Genomic DNA, 21,759 nt, shown 5'->3' on the forward strand with positions numbered 1-21,759 from the left:
ACCTGCACCTGCACCTGCACTTTCACCTGCACCTGCACCTTCACATGCACCTGCACCTGCATCTGCACCTTCCCCTTCACCTGCACCTGCACCTGCACCTGCACCTGCACCTGCACCTTCACCTTCACCTTCACCTGCACCTGCACCTGCACCTGCACCTGCACTTGCACCTGCACCTGCACCTGCACCTGCACCTGCACGCCATTGGAGGTTCACAGTCAAGTGATTGCAGGCGTGTCAGCATGGACAGAGATTTATTTTATTTATTTATTCAGATAATTATCGTGTGATGTAGCCTAAGGTTACTGAGCTCTACCTTATATCGTGTTTGTGACATTTTGCTAATTTAGATTTGAATGAAACTTCTCCACTCAGGGTTTACATCACCAGGGTTTTTTCCAAGAGTCATATTCACAGAAGAATGTGTTTTCCTGCAGCTTGTGATGTACGTGCTTGTGAAGTAAACACATTTGAAGCCTCTAGGGATTCTTGGACTGTATAGAGAATACACCCACCACTTCCAATACTCTGTGAATACATATAGAATAATATATATACATTTATTTATTTGTATTCTTCCACATGCTGAATAAAACTGTGATTCATCAGCTACAAACATTTTTATTTGTCACATTCTCAACACATTTGTACATTGTGCAATGAAATGCTTTGTTGTCTCCAGTACTGTGCTTTAAACACTGACACTAAACACTATCATTCTTCACAGGACCTGCAGACTGCAGCTCTCTGACACATGGAGGCTTTGAGTTGTTAAAGAAACACTCTCAGAAATGATTCAATCTAATTATTTACCAGACGTTTGCTGGCGTTTTCTAATGCAAAGTTATTGTTTTTGTATCCGCCTGATGTTTTCCAAGGGTTGTCGATTGTCTTCAGTCATCACACGTAATATAATAAGAATAAACAGAATACAATATAAATGAAAAGGCAGAAGCATATATATATATGCCGATGCAATTTGAGCTCCCCACCAGGAAATACAAATAATGATAAAATAAAAATCGTTCTCACTTCCAAACCAAAAGCAAGTTACACATTCTTAAATTTAAGTTAATACTCTTCCCTATTTTAACCCCAACTATAGAAATAACTTGTTTTTATAAATATGAATTAATTAAATGTTATACTCTGTCTCCACTGAGCAGTTCAACTGGTCCAATGCCTTCAGTGAGTTAAGAGTATTGATGGAAATCATCTTTAGTATTCAGAAAAAACATTCTAACTTGGATAATGTCCGCATCATGTTGTTTACAGTGACACTGCTGCTGCTGCTTCAGTATTGAATATTAAATATTGAGAATATTATATCGCGTGTTAATTCCACACAAGATGCAAACACGAGTTCCTAACCTTGGGATGTGACTTTCACTGTTCAGTGGGGGCTGAACATGAAAGACATCTGCATACTCTGAGAAACAGGAACACGGGTGATGACTCCGGTGCTTTCATGAGGGTCTTCCGCTGGGCTTTTAGAGCGACGGAGGCAGTGATGGAGCAGCTTCTTCTTCTGCAGGCAGCCGAACAGCATCCAGTAACAGAGAGTAAATCATTCAAAGGCGTCTCGGCTTCATCGCACCAGAAAGAAGCGGCCTCATCTTTAAACGAAAACATTTTTAGTTTGGAAATGGGATCCTTTTTCTTTCTTTTTTCTTGATGCATGTGTGCAGCATTCAACCTCTTTGGTGTGAGCAAAAGAATTGACATTGGTGGTGTTTTGAAACTTGATTCCGTAGACTTGAGACTTTTATCTTTTCACTGGAGATCAGCTGTCAGCAGCGCTGCCTGATATGACTTTAATCAGTAAACTGAATAGGTGTATCCAGCTTATCAGAAAGAGGCTCTCACACACTGTGGAGCTCCTGTAGAAGAGTGCTTCAGCTTATGGCGCATCACAATAAAAGGAGTTTACTTTTCTCGTTCGTTGATTTCTAAGTATTTATTCCGGTCCTGGCTCTGATGCAGCCCTTAAAGGTTCCTCTGTTGGACTAATTAGAGCTGTGCTGGCTTATCTTTCTGACTATTGTGCTGGTTATGGAAGCGTGCCCACTGGGACACCCGATATTTTTCACACAGTAAGCATCTTACTTTCTCCACATATCGCTGCTGATATGGGAGCAATGGGAGCTACAGTAAAGTATTAGCTGTTACATTCTTAATTGCCTGCAAACAGCTTGCGAGGCATCTTGCCCAATGACATGCTGCGAGAGAGGCTCGGAAAATAAAAGAGTATGCCACGGACTAAAAGCCATTTCCATACATGACATATTGTAAATCCTCACAAAACGCACAATACCACGTAGTTAACGCTGTTGAACGATTGGTTAGGTTCTGACGTAGCGTCACATGACAGGATGTGACGCAACGTTTGGTTTCACACGGGACAGCGGCCTTCTGGGTGAAGGTCCTGTGCATGTTTGAACCATCCCCCTGAAAGGGACTTTAGCGAATGTTGTACTCGTTAGTACACCACGTCACTCTCAATCACGGTCACTTGTGTCACACGCAAAAACATTCAACGTATCAGTGATTTGCTATTTGTTCTGGTGGCTGTGCTGCATCTTTACAGTATCAAGTCAGAGGGAAAACAGTCCTTGGAATGTAAATATTCTGCACACATTCAAAGCCTCACTGTGCTAGCTGTCTTCCCTTTGACACTTTGCATTGAATGTCTTCAGTATTCTGTTGCTATTTTAGTTTCTGCACCTTAGAGCATCCAAGATCATTTGACTTGCATGCCTTTAGAGCGTGGGAGGAAACTGGAGCACCTGGGCGAAGCCCGTGCCAACACTGTGCGATTGTACAAAATCCACAAAGCAGCTAAATGGAACCCGTGTCCTTCTTGCTGTGACACGGCTGAGCCACGATGGCTCACTGGCCTTATGTCGCCACAGTCAAGCTGTGTCGTGCCGTGACGGATGGAGGACAGTTGCGCTCCCTCTCCCTGCAGTGAGCCATCACACCTGACTCATTTGCTTGACCTTGACAACAAAGTCACTGTGACTCTGACAGTGTGGATGTAAGCACCCTCGGGAGACAGCCTAACCACCGCCTCCACCGCTGCCTCCCCACGGCCTGCTCATTAGGAAAGGTTGTGTTGGCAGGTTGGCATGTGAGCAGGCCGTAACTTAGCAAAGAATACACAGTCAGGTGTTGCAGAGAAGAGTGGAGGCTTTATTGTTTTCTGTGCTGCTATTCATAAAAAAAAAACCTGACCTCATTATCAGCAAACGGGATTGTCTTCATTTAATTATTTTTAAAAATACAATAAGAATGTTATTGAATGCGTACTGGTCAAAAGGTGGATAATTATAAATACATCTATGTATGTTGACGTCACACAAAGCCCTCTGGATGAATCTGTCCGTGGATCTGCAGATCTGCATGTAATTAGCTTGATGTTAGCCGTCTTTCTTCAGCATATGGCGCGTTACGATTAAATATGCATGCATTGCTTTGACACTTACCCAATGTCTTTTAAGATGCACCACCTGCTTGTTTGGGGAAGTGATGGAAACAGGACAACATGACACGATGATGTCATTACACATAAAGGAAGGTTCAAGTCTTGAATTTCAACTAATTACGTATTGTGTCATTTTAACATCACAAAGATTTCTCTTTATAACTAAATTAATATTTTATGTGTTTTTTTGTTTCCTTGTCTGTTCTGCTCCCAATGCCAAAGGGTTATTGTGAACATCACAGCGCAGCGAGTCGCTGCTCCGTGGATGTGTCCTTGAATAAGTAACTGAAACATTCATTTATTATGTAGTTCGACTTAAGAGACTGTCGTCTCGCTGAACGAGCCTCCGTGTGTTTGGTACAATCAGAGGAGCATCGCGTGTCTCTATGTTGCAACGCAAACCTGCAGCACAATGTGGTGCTCGGGAAAGTCAAGGGCATTGTTCCATAGTGGACCAATTGTGGAAGCAGGAGAGTTTTTCCAAATGACTTCAGGCTTTTAGGCCGAGATGCAACATTTTGATTAACAAAAAGCAGAGCCCATGTAAAATTAACATTTGTGCTCCATCAATGTCAAAAACATTCACTTTCCCATCAACAAACCTGATGGTGGCGTTGAAGTCTGCACAGCTTCTTCTGCATTAGGCTGTTTTTATTGCTTGCCAAGACTGTCGCTTAGCAACAACAACCATGTGTGGTTATTTCTGTGGGAAGTTCACGTTGTAATTTTTACATATTATTTGCATATAAAACTCTTTCCTACCGGGGGGGGGGGGGGGGATTCTTATATGAAAGAATCCGATAACGGTCAAGTCCATCCATCCATCCATCGTCTGCCGCTTATCCGGGGTCAGGTCGCGGGGGCAGCAGCTCCAGTAAGGAACCACATCCTCCAGCTCCGACTGGGGGGTCCCGAGGCGTTCCCAGTGAGGAGATATCATCTCTCTACCGAGTCCTGGGTCTTCCCCGGGGTCTCCTCCCAGCTGTGCCTGGAACACCTCCCTAGGGAGGCGCCCAGGTGGCTCCTTACTAGATGAACCACCTCAACTGGCTCCTTTCAACGTAAAGGCAGCAGCGGCTCTACTCCGAGTCTCTCCTGATGGCTGAGCTTCTCAGCCTCTCTCTAAGGGAGACGCCACCCGTCTGAGAAAACACATTTTAGAAGATACTTCTGATCAGGCTCATACAGTGCAGAGCTTCAGGTGAAGCATTCAATTCCAGAGGGAGCGTAGAAATACATCTGTAGCTCAATCTGAAAGTAGTTATATTTTCATCATCATATCTTGCAGCTTTAAGTTGTTTGTTATTGGCTGGTCACTTATTCAGCTGCGATGCAACAGGGCATTATGAGTCACTGCAGGAGGCTGCTGGAAACAAGCTGCTGCACCTCGCAGGGCTGCATGTTGGGAAGGGATTTGTTTAGTTTGGTAAGAAGAGAGCACAGACATTAACACGTTCAGTTGCAGGGGATGACACAAATACTCTTCTGGCACCGCTATAGAAAGAGGGCCAGTTGGTTTCTTACAAGCATTGTTCGACATCCCGCGCTCCGAGGGATGCTCTGTGCTGGTGATGAAAGCAGAGGTGTTGTCTGCTCTGCCCCCAGGGTGAACACTCCTCTCACCACACAGATCCAGGCATGGTTTGATATCTCCCCTCCACAGCTTTTGATGGTGCTATGTAAGCAGTGTAATATGAGAAGAGAAAGCCCTGCTGTGAATATGAAAACACAGAGCGTCTGTGTTTGTTAAACAACTGCACAATGCGAGGAATTTCCAGTTTGATAATTACCCTGTGATTATTCAGTGCTTTGTATGCAGTACATCTCATAGAACTGCATGTGATGTATTCTGCAGAACACAGAGTGTGCATATGCTTTCCGTGCTGCAGTGCACAATACTTACTGTTTCATTTGCTTTTAGAAAAGCTTTAGTGCAAATTGCCATTTTGAAAGGATGTTATAGTTGACCAAATAACTAAATAGCACTTCCACTTTTAATGATGAATATTTATTCTCACACATAACATGACACAATTAGAAAACTGCACATTTATGATGATCCATTGCAGCTCATTATGAATGAACGAACTCACCGCTGTAAAACTCTCACAATCAGCAGCATTTCTTTTTATTGTTTCTGCATGATGTGCTGTAGCAGTAAGACTGTCACAATTTATAGTGAACATAGTAATAATAATATATAATATATATTTATTAATACCTGAATGACACCACCACAAGAGCACTTTGTCATTTTTCCCCACGATTGCTTAATATTTAAAGTTCAATATAAATGATGTATCTTTGTATTGATGTATGTGAAACACTTTCCTTGTAATAAAATAATATAAGATAATTAGTATAAGATAAATAATAATAGAGAGATCCTGCTTTGACCTTATACAGTTCAGTAACAATAAATGATTTACATGGTTGGAACATCTGGAGTTTTTTATTAAGTAAGTATTAAGTATGTATTTGTTTGAATGTCACTAAACTAAACCCTGAAACGAAGTCCGATGAAGACATATTTACTATCCGGGGAGATCGCTCGTCTTCATTCTGCACACACACGTCACCATCACGTGTTCAAATAAATTATCTGGAGACGAAATTCAGAAGAAAACTACGACAAAAGTAAATACAAACCACTGACATGTAATCTGCTCTGACAGCCTTCAGCAATGCACACTGACCTTTGACCTTGTTGGAGAACTAGAAGTCGAGTCTGAATGCCTCTCACAGAGACACTCTGAGGTTATAACCTTCATCTTTGATGCTTTCTGCGAGCAGATATAGAGCGGCAGCAGCCTCCTGTCAGTCTGATGAATAAACTCAAGAGGGAAAAGTAGCGTTTTCCAGTGTGTGTGTGTGTGTGTGTGTGTGTGTGTGTGTGTGTGTGTGTGTGTGTGTGTGTGTGTGTGTGTGTGATTATCTCGCTAACCCTTGGCCACCCTGAAGCAATCAGTGCAATAAGGTTTCAGCTTGTTTTTTTTAAAGCAATGAGACGTTTAGTGTGACTGTCAATAATATATAATCCATTGATGAAATTAAACTTGTTGTATTAAAAGTAATAACATAAATATCTGGTATAATAATAATAATTATTACTATAATTATAATTATAATAATAAGCATACTTGTAATTTATATATATATATATATATATTATATATATATTATATATTATATATTATATATTATATATTATATATATATTATATTATATATATATTATATATATATTATATATTATATATATATTATATATGTATTATATATTTTATATATATATATATATATTATATATTATATATATATATTATATATTATATATTATATTTATATATATTATATATTATATATTATATATTATATGTATGTATATATATATTATATATATTATTTATTTATAGAGCACTTTTTAAACAAGAGATGCAGCTCAGAGTGCTTTACAAAAAAAATACAAATAAATGCAAATGCATCACATTTAAACAAGAAAATAAAAAGACGTAGAAGTAGATGCTAAAAAAGAGTTTTAAAAATAATAAGATTTAGAGAATTAGCATAGAACATAATCAGAATGACATTAATCATAAGCCAGAATAAATAAATTGGTTTTCAACTGTCGGGCCCGATATGGCATACTTACTGAAATTATGAATCAATTATTAGATCAAGTGAAGAAATGTGTTTAGCATGAAACAAACTGCGGCTTCTGTTTTCTGTGCATTACGTAAGAGGAAAGTCAAAGGGAGCTGGGCCCTTGACAGTTTTAGCATTAAACCTTGTTTGAATCCTCTTCTGTTGCATGTAATCTCTGCAGAAAAGCCCCGGTGCCCAGCGCTGTAATTACAGCTGCTTAACTTATCTGCAATATGCAAACAAGCCCATCTTGATTGCTTCTAATGATCATCATTTTCCACTTAACTGGTAATCAGCTTTTCTGATGTTTTTCATCCAGTAAAAAAAAAAACGGTATATTTTAGGTTTCACCAGATTTCGCATCTGCACCCAATTAAAAGTAAACACTGTGTGTGTGTGTGTGTGTGTGTGTGTGTGTGTGTGTGTGTGTGTGTGTGTGTGTGTGTGTGTGTGTGTGTGTGTGTGTGTGTGTGAGGACATGCTGTGATGAAAATCATACATCAGATCTGAAGCAGAAAAACAAATCTCAGTAAGTGGTTGAAACTCCCTTTAACCACTTAAATCAAATAATATCAAACAGATCACGGAAGGCAAACAAATTCACTTGGGCAAAGCAATATTTAATGGATTTATAATCTGGTGGCAGCCAACAAAGACAGATTCCCGGCCCATTCAAAGTCGTGCACTTTCAGACTGAGGATAAGAGTGGTCATTACATGATGATGGCTTATGTTTGGATCCCTCCGGGTCATTTAAGCAGAATTAAATGACCATCACTGCCCTCGTACATCAGATTAACAGTGGGGATTTTCTCTCACACTTAACCCCCCCTCGAGTTTTAAGTATGTTGATAAATAGGAGTCCAGTACAATACCTCCGACATCGAAGGTACTGAAGGACTCGCACTTTTCTTCACATTATTGCTGCACTCAACGCTCTCTCCAGAGCCCGTCGCCAAGCGGAAATGCTTCACTGGCTGAAATTGAATGTTACACGTCAAATTAGATTAAATTAGTGCCAATCATTTTTGCAAGGCATAGCTGTGTGTTTCAATGTGTTGCATAGTTTTGTCCAGGAAGCTTCCGGCTTAAGTTATTCCCCCAAGAAGGTTACGTCTTCACCTTGGTTTGTTTGTCCGTCAGCACGATCACGGATAAACTACAAGTCGACATTTTAATGAAACTTGTTGGAAGTGTGAAGCCAACGAAGAAGCCATTACATTTTAGAGGGCGTCCAAATCACAGTTTCCATTTTTAACTTTTTAGTTTAAACAAAATATTAATCATAGAGTATTTTTACACACTTTAGACCGAGCTTGGAGGCAGACCTTTAATGACTGATGCTGTCGTTCTTCATGGAAGGACGGTCTCATCCTCACAGAACACAAGCAGACATGATGTTCGCTGTGATGGACGATCCACGTCTGTCAACTGTCCCCCGAACAGATCGTCGTAACGACCTGAATGCAAACCAAACATAAGAAACATGCATTCAAAAAACACCATTATATGCTGCAGTCTTTTAACTTTTAACTATATGACTGTATGTTCCTTATTAATAGTGAAGAGGGCGTGACATGCAAACATATCCGAGTGTTTATTAAACCACCAGATGCTTCGGTGCTGATACTGATTCCCAATTAGTCAGCAGAGGCATATTGAGGCAGCAAGTGTCCATCTCTGTGAAAGCATTTTGAGCCTTTGCCCCCCTATTGCATGCTCACATTTTTGCTGAGCGCACATATAAAGTTAATTAAAATGTGTGAAGGTTCAGTGCTTTGAGCTTATGGGAATGCACCGTGTGTGTGATCAAACCCTTTCCCCAAAAATAAATAGGTTCAAATAAACAAACTGACCCCAAGTTATTAAATTAATGTAGGAATATGTTGCTGTCCGTCTGCTGTTAGCTCTGAATAAGTGGCACGAGTGTCGGCTGAAACTCAATTTGTTTCGACGAATCACCTTGGAGTCTGCGAGACCCTGTCCTTGATGGTGCCGGTGACCACAACCTACATGGAAAGCACCACAGTGGAGTTTAAAAATACTCACCTGAAGCTGAATGACATCTTCATGACCTTCACAGTTTGAACTGAAGTTGGGTTGTTGACAACATTTCTGCACCTTGACACTTTGGGGAATCTATTCTGAGTGAGCTGCACTGACAACGAGGAAAGCAGGACGTGTGCTGCTTGTTAGAGACACAAACTATCTGCACAAACACTCCCATAGCTGTGACTGCTTTCGTATATTTATTGCCTGGAGGCAACTTGGACATTCCCTGATCATTTAAACAGCAGCACTGGAATGGATGATTGACAGCAGGACACCCGTGGTACATGTAACACACCTGTCACAGCTGTCTATTTTTATTTCCCACAGCATTTGTCAAACTCACATTCACATGCATTATTGTTCCTCGCCACGATCACTTCCAACTCATCTCAGACTCTCTTGACCTGAATACTGTGCCACTTGTTTTCACTGCAAGTGATGAGATAATAATCCTGACAAAAGGAAATAAATCTGGGAATATTCAGGGTGGGAACTTTCTATAAGAATCAACGAAGATCTATGGGAATTATTGGAAAATAATGGGAATAAAATGTAAATATAGAGTTTATTTGCTGTATTTACCATCATATGCAGAAGGAAATGAACCCTTTCACCATTTTAATAATACAAAATCCATTAATTTGTTGAATGCATACAATCTGAAATGTGCCATGTGGTGAGTTAGCAAGCACGTTAATTAATTTAGTTTAATACATAGTTTAATTAAAATAATTACCGCTCAATCAAGCTACAATCCACCATGGTCAACAACACCTAGCTAGGCTACTATCTGTTGGCTGACTGAAATATTAAAACTATATATAAAATATATTCACTGCATTATTATTAATAATAATACTAAAAACAAATACAAAAATATATATATTTAATAAAAGATAAAAAAAAAAATGTTACTTAAAAAAAAAGAAAGAATATTAAAAGAAAAAGAAAAAGAAAATACAAAAATATATAAATATATAAAATATATATAAAATATATATAAATATATAAAATACAAAAATAATTATTATTATTTAAATAATATTATTTAAAAAAAACCTCTCATACAGTCATTTGGCACAGACAGTGCACCTGATGGGAGAATGCACTCTGCATGCAGATAGTTGTCATTTTAATTCCAATATGCTGGCAAATGATCTGCACCTGTGTTGGAAGCTGCTGAATGTGATGCATGGTTACAATTCAATTAAACACTTTGAACCCAAACGCCTAACAAGACCTAGAATTGCTTATTTTTTATGTCCCACAAATAAGTTCACTATTTGAAAGGTGAGATTTCTATATTGAATGTGCTTAACTTCCTTTAACCGACCCGTTGCAGCCGTTATCCTGACGCACAGTTAATGTTTGACAAAGCATGAAGGAACTCAGTGAACTATATCATGAAGATTATTCTCCATAAATCGTATACATTCAAAGTGTTCCTTCTTCACTGTAAGCGTTATTAACAGATAACACTTTAATCACATGCACTGTGGGGAAGGTATTGACTAAGTCATGATGCTGTAATTACTGTGTGGCAGAAGATAATTAGAATAATTAGCGGTATAGAGGATAATTCTGTTCTTTGGTCAATTTAACACCACACAGATATAATTACCATGAATACCAAAAGTCTGTGTCAGGTATATGCACAGGCCGTGTATTATGTGCCGGTTTTAGTTTAGTTTCCTTGTTTGGTTTCGTACCACCTATGTGCACTTCTCTGGGCTAATTGCTCACATCTTTCAGATTGCCTGTGAACATTACCAACTCAAGGATGTGCTGCTTGACACTTAAGCTGTTTGCAGATGGGTAATAAAGTGTGCTAAGCTCATTTGAGCCGTGCCTTTTAAATGTTCCGCTCTGCGCCAGGGGAGCTATAAAATCGCATCACTGCTCATGTGAGACACGTTCTTGTGTGGAGCCAGAAATCACTGCTTAGTCTTTGCATCAGATTAGTTTGTCCCTGTACGTCTGTACGATACATTCGAGCGTGAACTACAGATGGATGGACAGATTCACATTGTCGTTTGATGAGTTGTTATCTTGAACAAATGTCTGTGAAAGATGATGTAACTTATTAAAGTGTAACAACAGGCAGCCGCCGTGTCCTGTAGCCATTCCTTCTTTTACTAGCCATTAAGATTTCAATGTAAGTGATCCACACAATACTCTCACGTGAAGTTAATACGACAAATTAAGGTTGGATTCAGAATTAAAAAGACTTCGGAAGATACCAAGTATATTTGTCCAACTCGTATTAACCTTGAAACACATTTATGAGTGGACTTCCTGAGGATGTTGTCGTACATCTCTACACAAGAGGAATGAAAAGATGTTTCCATGAACATTATTTTGAGAAAGACTTGAACAAATATGAACTTTCTAGAGTGTTTTCACTCTGTTGTGTTATATTTGTTTTGTCCTGACGAGGGACGATAGATATGCATAAGCTATAACCTGGTCCAGTGCACCTAATGGTGCGATGGTAGATTTGTTCCTTTTTAATAAAATAAAACATGATTGCAGCGGAGAGAAGAGGAATAGTTATAGATGCTTCCTAATTAAAGGTGAATAAAGCTGCAGAGAGCTCTACGTGGCTTTAAGACGTTCAGAAACCAAACACCACGTTTGCTCCTTTATTGCTTTAATCACGCAGCATACGAGCAGAATACCAGAGTCATTAAGAGAGGCAATAATATCCGTCATCGCAAAAGTGGACGAGAGGAGGAAGAGCTGCAGTTTGTTTCCATGAGCACACGATGACCCTGACGGCTCACACTGTAATACAACAAGCACCACATTAAAGCTGCTCTACATGCCACTGATGGTGTGATTAAGGAGAATATTAGTGTTTCTGTAATCAGCTTGTTTACATTTAAAAAGCTTGCTGGAATGAGATTATCTACCTGCTACTTGTTAATCACTTTCCGAAAAAAGGTGCTTTCAAAGTGAACATCCCTCGCCCGGTGGCAGTATGAAGATAAATGGACGTCTGTCTCAGGTTATCAGCAGAGAAAGAAGTTGCCTCCAGCTACGTCCTCTTCTCGTCTACGTTTCTTCCATGTAGCCTTCAGCCTTTATTGGGGTGAGTCGACATTGCATGACCAGTGTGAGACACAACACGTTACAGTGCATCATAACACCTTTCTTTCACCTTTAACCGATAGATTTAAGACGACCAAGGACGGGTAGCAAAGTGAGTAAACCAGCTGAAGGGCCACAGGGGCCCATTGTTGATCTCATGCTTTCAACATGTGGCTCTGATAGTTTAAAACATTTACAAGAATGGTGATGAATGTGGTTTCAGGAGGGTCGTTAAGTACGGCACAGAACGGAAACAAGGCATGATCTCCAATGTTAAATTATACTATTTTAATTCTGCCATTTTAATTCTGCTATTTTATATATTTTAATTCTGCTATTTTATATTATTTTAATTCTGCTATTTTATATTATTTTAATTCTGCTATTTTATATTATTTTAATTCTGCTATTTTATATTATTTTAATTCTGCTATTTTATATTATTTTAATTCTGATATTTTATATTATTTTAATACTATTTTAATTCTGCTATTATATATTATTTTAATTCTGCCATTTTATACTATTTTAATTCTGCTATTTTATACTATATTAATTCTGATATTTTATACTATTTTAATTCTGCTATTTTATATTATTTTAATTCTGCCATTTTATATTATTATTATTATAATGGTACTTCAGACTCATTTACATCAACACTGTGATTATCATAGTGTAAATGCTCTTATTCTGTCTAATCTTGTGTTATGTTTTTGCTGTGAAGCACTTTGGGCTGCAATTCTTGTATGAAAGGTGCTATACAAATAAAGCTTATTATTATTATTATTATTATTATTATTATTATTATTATTATTATTATTATTATTATTATTATTCAACAGACTCACAGTTCGGCTGATTGTTAATACCTGTGTTACTCTCCAGCATCACTTTTTCTCACAGGGCAGAACATGAACAATGATTTTTGTTAAATCTGTTGGCTCTGGATATTTGAAGGAGCCTCTAATGACTCATACAAAGTGTTTAACTCAAGACTGTGAATTTACATAATTTGTTTAATGCAGTGTGAGTCTGAGTCAGCAGCTATGTTGTCTTGCATATGAAGGAAGCTGGCGCATCATTTGTGGATATCAAATGCAGATTACAGTGTATTCAGAGTCTTAATGCCACAAGGACATCATCGCTGTGAGTGGACTGGGATCAGAAACGGCACGTCTGTATGGAAATCAATCATTGGAGCAATTATGTATAAATTAGCTGATTCACATTCATTTTAATTGTGTCTTTTATTCACTTAAAGTTCAGTCTGCACTGAAACTCCTTATTACCTTCAGATCCCTGCACAAAGGGACTGTGTGGGTTTAGTCCGTCATCACTTTCCCTGGAAGCATATTAGAAAATCATATCTTAAATCCTTGAACAGGAGAAATGATTACGGTAAACAAAACCTGTTTTGTACGATCACATTGGCACCTGACTATTGTTTTAACCCTAATAAGCAGCTTTAACGACGACGGTAACTGCTTAATCGCGTAAAGTCGAGCTACTAAAAGCATCAATTACTGTACATTGTAGAGCTTCAATCGCCATTTTATTCTGAGATTTAAACATAAGGGTCAATTCCAAGTATGTGTAACAAGTCCTAAACCTAAACAACCAGTTAGGTCACAGATCTATAGTAAGTTTAGGGAACACAAATGACTCACGGTTCAGGTTACAGGAGGATAATCGTCACAGTTCAGTTAGAAAGATTCATTAGAAACAGGACAGCTCTGCAGCGGGTGATTAAAACCAGCCAGGACATCATTGGTACCATCTCCCTGGCATCAGTGATCTCTGTGAGGTGCTACTAAAGATACTAAAAGACGAAAACACACCCGAGTCACAGCCTGTTCCCCCGGCTGCCGTCTGGCAGGTGATGCAGAATGATGCGCTGCCGTACCACCGGACTGGAGACTCCTCAACTCATCCTCCAAACTACATCTCTACAAATAGTTCTACAACCTGCGTTTTGTTGTGAAACCCCAAGATGGAGGACGACAATAAATGAACCTCGACTCTTGAAATCATGGGCATCGTGGTTAAAAGCAAGCACTGTTGGTACATGTCTGCTTTGCAAAGAGGGGTGTTCTGGGTAAATGTAGGCTGCAGAGGAGCCGATGCACACACCTGATTGGTCCTGTACGGAGAAGACGATTGTTAATGTTAGAAAAGTTAAGAGTATAAAACAAACAGCCTGGAGAACATTCCAAATGGTCTCCATGCTCGTCCGCCTACGTGCAGCCGGGCTTCAAGCAATAGGACATTTTTCAAAGGTCAAACTACAACATCATGCAAAGTCAAGCTACTTCCACCTTTGATATTAATTACTCTCAAGACCACAAGAGGAAGCGTGAAGCATATAAATATATCATTTGCAATCCCCTCTTCTAGCAGCGAGAGCAGGTCAAAGTGTTTAACTCGTCCTGTGACATATTTCAACATCGACTGGCTGCATTGCTGCATTCAGGGTCCCAAGAGGAGGAGTGACTTTTGTGATTCCATGAGGTGGACTGGGGATGATTGATTTGTTTTGACAGTAGGTACATAACTATACATTTGTTTTAGTTGCACATTTATTTTTGGAGACATCTAAAGTTGTATTTTTGTATCTTCTGAATCTGAATCTCCCCCTCTGCAACACAGAATCATATCTAACCCATGAACATTGTCTAATGGTGTTGGCACAGATGAGATTTGGAGGAACGCCTAATTGAATGCAAGCTTTGATGTTATAACTGTTGGAAAGAAGTTCATGTTCTCAAGCCACTAATTTAATTAGACTGAATCAAAGAGCAAACTCGCTGAGCATGCGACTGACTTGAAGTTACTTGAGGGGAAAATAAGTTCCTTCAGTCTAAACATGTTTACTTACACTTCACTTCTACTCCAACATCTCGAGTATCAGCCGGCAAACACTAAGAAGTGCTCGTATGAAGTCGAGGAGCTGTTTGATAAAAAGATAAAGAAACACATTAATCTTTCTTATAGAATGTATTCTCTTTAAAGCCGAGTGTATGTGGAGAGAGGGAGAAAACAAGTGCACAGACAACATGCATCCAGTCTCATTAATAATAAACAGCGGTGCAGAAGCATTTGGCTTGTAAAGACAAACAGACGACTTCCTGCTGTACAGCAATAAATAGTGAGAGATGACCTCTGGACTTAAGAGCACAAAGGACATTAAATAAAATATGAAACGTGAATAATAAATGCGCCAATTCATCGATGCATCACTCTGTGCATGCAAGTCTGCTCAGGGTATAAGAAAGTACAAGCTTTCCTCCGGTATGAATAACCGATCCATACTGCAGCACGCAGTGTTGTGTTGGCTGAGTGGCTGAGAGATTTATCCCAGTGTGCATGCAGATGTTGTAAAGTGGTCCAGCGCTTGTGTAAGTGCCATAAATATCAAGATGAAGATGATAGATATGTGGTAATAACAGGTGTACAGTCATTACAGTGGTTTGGGGAGAATAGGGTAATAGCTGCAACTTTTCTGTAAGTAAGTTGTGCTTCCTGTGAAGCTGCAGGACGGTTTGGGATCGGATGGCTTCACATCAGCACGTCTCCGTGTTTCCTTCCTTTACCGACAGGATTTCTCCACATTATGTAACGTATGTTTGCGTTGAAAGGAGCCAGTTGAGTGGATGTAACATATGCGTGTGTGTGTGTGTGTGTGTGTGTGTGTGTGTGTGTAACCTGGAGCCACGAGGGAGCAGTTAGCGACAATAGTCAACGAGTTTCTTTCCATTCTGTCTTTTTTTTTAGTTAGCAGGCAACCAATGTTGACTTACTTCCAAAATAAAGTGTGATATAGTACAGTAACTATGTTAGTGTGCTGTCAGAGTCCAAGCAAATTAACTGTGAAGTTAATGGAACTTCTTAACAAATCACCATCTGCAATTTTCCTCTTCAAGCCTCAGTGCCATTTCAAATGACTTCCTGCATCTCATTTTGTGCAAATGATGTTGCTCCGTGCTGAAGGATCTCAGTATGACTCTTCATTGCATCAATTTCCCCTCGAACAGCTACAAAAATATAAAAAGGAATCCAGCAATTAGAAGTTGGGGTGCTTCTCATGTGTTGTGATTCATCAGCTCAGAAACAGCCGGGCCTCCAGGATTTATTTTCACTACACATGATATCAGTTGGAACTCCATTACATGCTGTAACACATTTAACATTAGTGACTACGGAAGGAGTGAAAGCATGCATTTAGATTGCACTTCTAGAGTTTAGTTGTTTTTAACATGAACTACTTTTGACATTTTTCAGTGCTTTTATTTAACAACCTGAGCCAGCGAGACTCGTTGCTTCTGGCATAAGTACAGCTTCTCGTGGTGTCTGCCCGACTCTGCTTCTCTGCTCTGTCCCTCCGCCCTGAAGAAATGCTCCAGGAAACACTCACTGCCTGTTATTTTGGACATTTCCAACATGCGTTCACCTTTGGCACCAGAAATAAATATCGGCTGCAACTTCGCACGGTAATTGTGTCTGCAGTCAAAAGCAGGTGGGGGTGGCGGACAGAGCTGTAAGCCCGCCCTGCTCAGCTGTAATGGTCTTCGTGCTTGCCTGGCTGCTCCTGACATTACACGCAGACCTTTATTACCCCGCAGGAAGCCGGTTCATTACGGCCATGCTTCTCTCCTCTGAAAACTTTGTATTCCCCCCCCCCCCCTTCACTTATTACCAAAGATTACCAAAGAGAGTTCAAGGGCTGAACCATTGTGATGATGTAACTCTTCGCAAATGAGCCGGGACGCCACTCAGGCACATCTCCCACCGGAGAAAACATATTGATTTATATTTCCAGGTGACTGCAGATGAATAGAAAATGTGTTTTTTTTTATATTTTAATGAATTCAGCAACAATACATCCCGACACAACGGGTTGTCTTCTCGGATTAATTGGGAGTTGGGGAAGAGATCAATGATACCCGGCGACGTCATCTCTGTTGCCACGGGTTACCGCTGCTGCTGTTATTTCTGTGTAACTATTTTGGTAAAAACATTAATAATCTCTGGTGTCTGCTGCTCAGTGAGTCATCGGAGGGCGCTGTCACTGTTGAAGAATCACCGAGCAGGAATCTTAAAAGAGGGACTAAAGATAGAGCATTAGGAACATCTCGCTAATAAGATAACAACTGGAAGGAACCCGAAGCTGCCTGGCAGAGAGAAGTTGTTAGTGTGCAAACCCCTCACGGAGATATACATATAGGAATATATAACAAATTAACTCTCACTAACAAATCCCAATGGTGTGCCATGCAATGATTTCATATCAATATAATGTCAATCAAACATATGCAGCGAGGACTCTAATAGGAAACAAACAAACAAGGGAATTATCATTTTGAATTGATGCACCTATTTTTCTTGTTTTTATTGCTTTGTTTTAATTCCCTGTTTGTATGTATAGCACTCTAGCCCCGGGGGAGTTCGGAGACAAATAACAATAAACAAGTTTCTTGGTTTTTGATATTAAAGCAGCAGTGACGTAATAAGTGAATTAAATGTAATATAACTAACTGTAGCTGCGGTAAAAACACACCTGGTAGAAACAGATATTTGATAAATATTCAGCGAGCAGAACATACAGCTGATGTGATGATCACAGGGAGCAGATCTCACACTTGCTTGTTGCGCTCTGTGATTAAGACAGATAAGGAGCTGCAGGTCCTGCGCTACACAAACAGGATTTACAGTCAAGCCTGCTAAATTGTAAAACCTTTGCAAGGCTGGACAGACCTGCCACAGGGGAGAACAGCTCCTTATTCAAACGCATCACATTTAAAAAAAAAACTAAAAACATGATCTGAGCATTTTGGGAGACGGGAGGTCGGCATCCTTTGCGGCACTGTTAGAGAAGTGAAGCCTGAAGCACAGCAAACAGAAGTCAACGATGAAATGTCTGATCTGAACGGTGTGTTGAACAGTTAACTTGTGTGTGTATGTGTGTTTGTTAACCTCCTTGTAAGATAGATAGATAGACGGACGTGTGTGTGTGTGTATGCACGGGGGGGGGGGGTTATGTTTATTATAATAAACCTAATAGCAGAGGGGATGAAGCTGCCCCTGTTGTTTTGAATACATTGGCTACAGGTGCTGAGGTTATGAGTAGAGTATGCAGATCATTTTAGGTGAGCGTATAAGATAAGAACACTCTAAATCTGTATTCTTAGATACACACACTCCACTGAGCAGCAGCTGAGATTCAGGCCAGCTGTATATATGAACATTTCATGTCACGATTATCCTGGCCAACATATTTCTGTTCATAATATTATCCCAAAAATCATCAAAATATGTTAAGATATGTTGAGAAGTTATTGTTAAGAAACACGTATTTAAATTGCATCACAGATAGAACATACCTGTATTTAAAGACAAACAATCTTACATAATATAGTCAAAACTCATAAGGCCCCCATGCATAAATAAAGTATAAATCAAATTAAATTAAATGTATTTATTTATAAAGCCCAATATCATAAAATATACATTTGTCTTAAAGACCGTACAGGATACGACACCCTCTGTCCTTAGACCCTCTGTCCTTACACACTCTGTCCTTACACCCTCTGTCCTTACGCCCTCTGTCCTTACACCCTCTATCCTTAGACCCTCTGTTCTTAGGCCCTCTGTCCTCAGACCCTCTGTCCTTAGACCCTCTGTCTTTAGGCCCTCTGTCCTTACACCCTCTGTTTTTAGACCCTCTGTCCTTACACCCTCTGTCCTTACACCCTCTGTCCTTACACCCTCTGTTTTTAGACCCTCTGTCCTTACACCCTCTGTCCTTACACCCTCTGTCCTTAGATCCTCTGTCCTTACACCCTCTGTTCTTAGACCCTCTGTCCTTAGACTCTTTGTCCATACACCCTCTGTCCTGAGACTCTCTGTCCTTAGACCCTCTGTCCTCAGACCCTCTGTCCTTAGACCCTCTGTCTTTAGACCCTCTGTCCTCAGACCCTCTGTCCTCAGAACCTATGTCCTTAGACCCTCTGTCCTTAGACCCTCTGTCCTTAGACCCTCTGTCTTTAGACCCTCTGACCTTAGACCCTCTGTCTTTAGACCCTCTGTCCTTAGACCCTCTGTCCTTAGACCCTCTGTCCTTAGACCCTCTGTCTTTAGACCCTCTGTCCTTAGACCCTCTGTCTTAAGACCCTCTGTCCTTAGACCCTCTGTCTTTAGACACTCTGTCCTTAGACCCTCTGTCCTCAGACCCTCTGTCCTCAGAACCTCTGTCCTTAGACCCTCTGTCCTCAGACCCTCTGTCTTTAGACCCTCTGTCCTTAGACCCTCTGTCCTTAGACCCTCTGTCCTCAGACCCTCTGTCCTTAGACCCTCTGTCCTTAGACCCTCTGTCCTCAGACCCTCTGTCCTTAGACCCTCGCATCGCACAAGGAAAAACTTCCTAAAAGAAACCTCATAATTGAAGGGGAAACATGAAAGAAACCTCAGGAAGAGCAACTGAGGAGGGATCCCTCTCCCAGGACGGACAGACGTGCAATAGATGTCGTGTGTACAGGATAAACAACATAGTACAAATACAACATTTGACAGAAATGATGTTGTGTTGAAAAAAGAGAAAGTTTGGATGAATCCAGGAAAATGTCAATAAGGCTTCCCGGTGTCCAGCAGGACCAGGGCAGCAGGCGCAGCCACGATTCATGATCCTGACGTAAACTTTATCAGTGGCAACCTGCCACATGAGACACAGAAACTCTGGGATGATGCCCCGGATGATGAGTTAGTAACATACATTTACATAAATGCATACAGATAGAGAGGGAGAAGAAGAGAGGGAGGGGAGGAGAGAGGAAGAGAAGGAAGAGAGCAGGGACGTGTCCCCCGGCAGTCTAAGCCTATAGCAGCATAACTAGGGGCTGATCCAGGGCAGACCTGAGCCAGCCCTAACTATAAGCTTTATCAAAAAGGAAAGTCTTTAGCCTGCTCTTAAATGTGGAGAGGGTGTCTGCCTCCCGAACACAAACTGGAAGCTGGTTCCACTGGAGAGGAGCTTGATAGCTGAAGGCTCTGGCTCCCATTGTACTCTTAGACTCTAGGAACCACAAGTAACCCTGCAGTCTGGGAGCGCAATGCTCTAGTTGGTTTATAAGGTACTATGAGATCTTTAAGATATGCTGGAGCCTGACCATTAATTGCTTCATAAATCAGGAGAAGGATTTTTAATTCTATTCTGTATTTTACCGGGAGCCAGTGCAGAGCAGCTAATACAGGAGTAATATGATCCCATATAAATAAAGTCAAATTAAAATAGAAACATTGTATGACTCTGTTGTTTCTTACATAATAATTCCTGCATGAAAAACAATGTGTTTGTCCGGGATGTCTCGCCGTGTTGGCGCCTCTTCAAACATGTAACTAAATGGTTAACACGGCGATATCAAGCAAACACTGCGAGGAGTGTGATTGGTTTCTGACGCCCGTGGTTATTATTGATAGGGACATATTAAAGTATTTTAAACACACATTTAACAAAGCCATCTCTACTGCAAACCTGCTCATCACACAGGACGTAACTCCTTTTATAGAACTTTGTGCAAAGTCTACCGATACACAGAATAACTGTGGGGAATATAATTAAATCACAATACGGCCTCATCATATAATACATCTGTCCGGTGTTGCTGTGGAGATATCAGCGTGTGAAATCAAACACTTAATTATAAATCCAAACCTACGGCGTCGTTATCTACAGCTTAAGGCAAAATGTGTTTTCATCCTTTTGTCAGAATTAGAACACATTTCAACCAAACATGTCTCCGTGATAGATACTCATCTGACATGCGATGATTACCACGCAGAGCTTTATTATAACTCCAATGTGTGAGGTGAACTTACAAAACTCTCGCTGCTCTATGAGGTCAGATTCAAAGTTTCTTGTTGAAAAGTTTCTGCAAGCAAACGACACGACGTCATGCAGACGAGGTCGACTGATTTGTGCGTTTAAAAAAGCGAACAGAGGCTAATTGGACCGTCCCGAATGATGGCATGCACTTTAACCAAGCGAAATAATTGCTTGTCGTTTCTAAATTGATTAATGAAAGACCTCAGAGAAAATTTGAATGTTTCTTTTTCTTCCTCTCTTTGCTGATTATAAAGTGAATGTGATATTTCAAACACTTTATGATTGATGAACAATTCAGTTCTTAGACGTGATTGTGCAAAATCAGAGGGAGATCTCCTTTCATTGACACATTGTCGTGCAGATTTAAACGATAATATTATTCTAAAGCAGGGACATGCAATGTGTTAAAGGATGAGAGAACTGAGTAGGGTGGACATGTATTCATTAGTTGTCACTTTTTAGACCAGTATAACACATTTCCAGCAGAGGTGGCCTTGAAAGACAAGGCTGAATTCTCCTCTTGCCTTGTGGTTAGCCCGGCCTTGAGCTGCCTGAGGCGCTGCTTTGTGCTTTCTGATTCCATTTCCAACGATAAAGCTGGTGATGTATAT

This window comes from Cottoperca gobio, unplaced genomic scaffold (genome assembly GCF_900634415.1).
Source record: "Cottoperca gobio unplaced genomic scaffold, fCotGob3.1 fCotGob3_240arrow_ctg1, whole genome shotgun sequence".
Taxonomy (NCBI): Eukaryota; Metazoa; Chordata; class Actinopteri; order Perciformes; family Bovichtidae; genus Cottoperca; species Cottoperca gobio.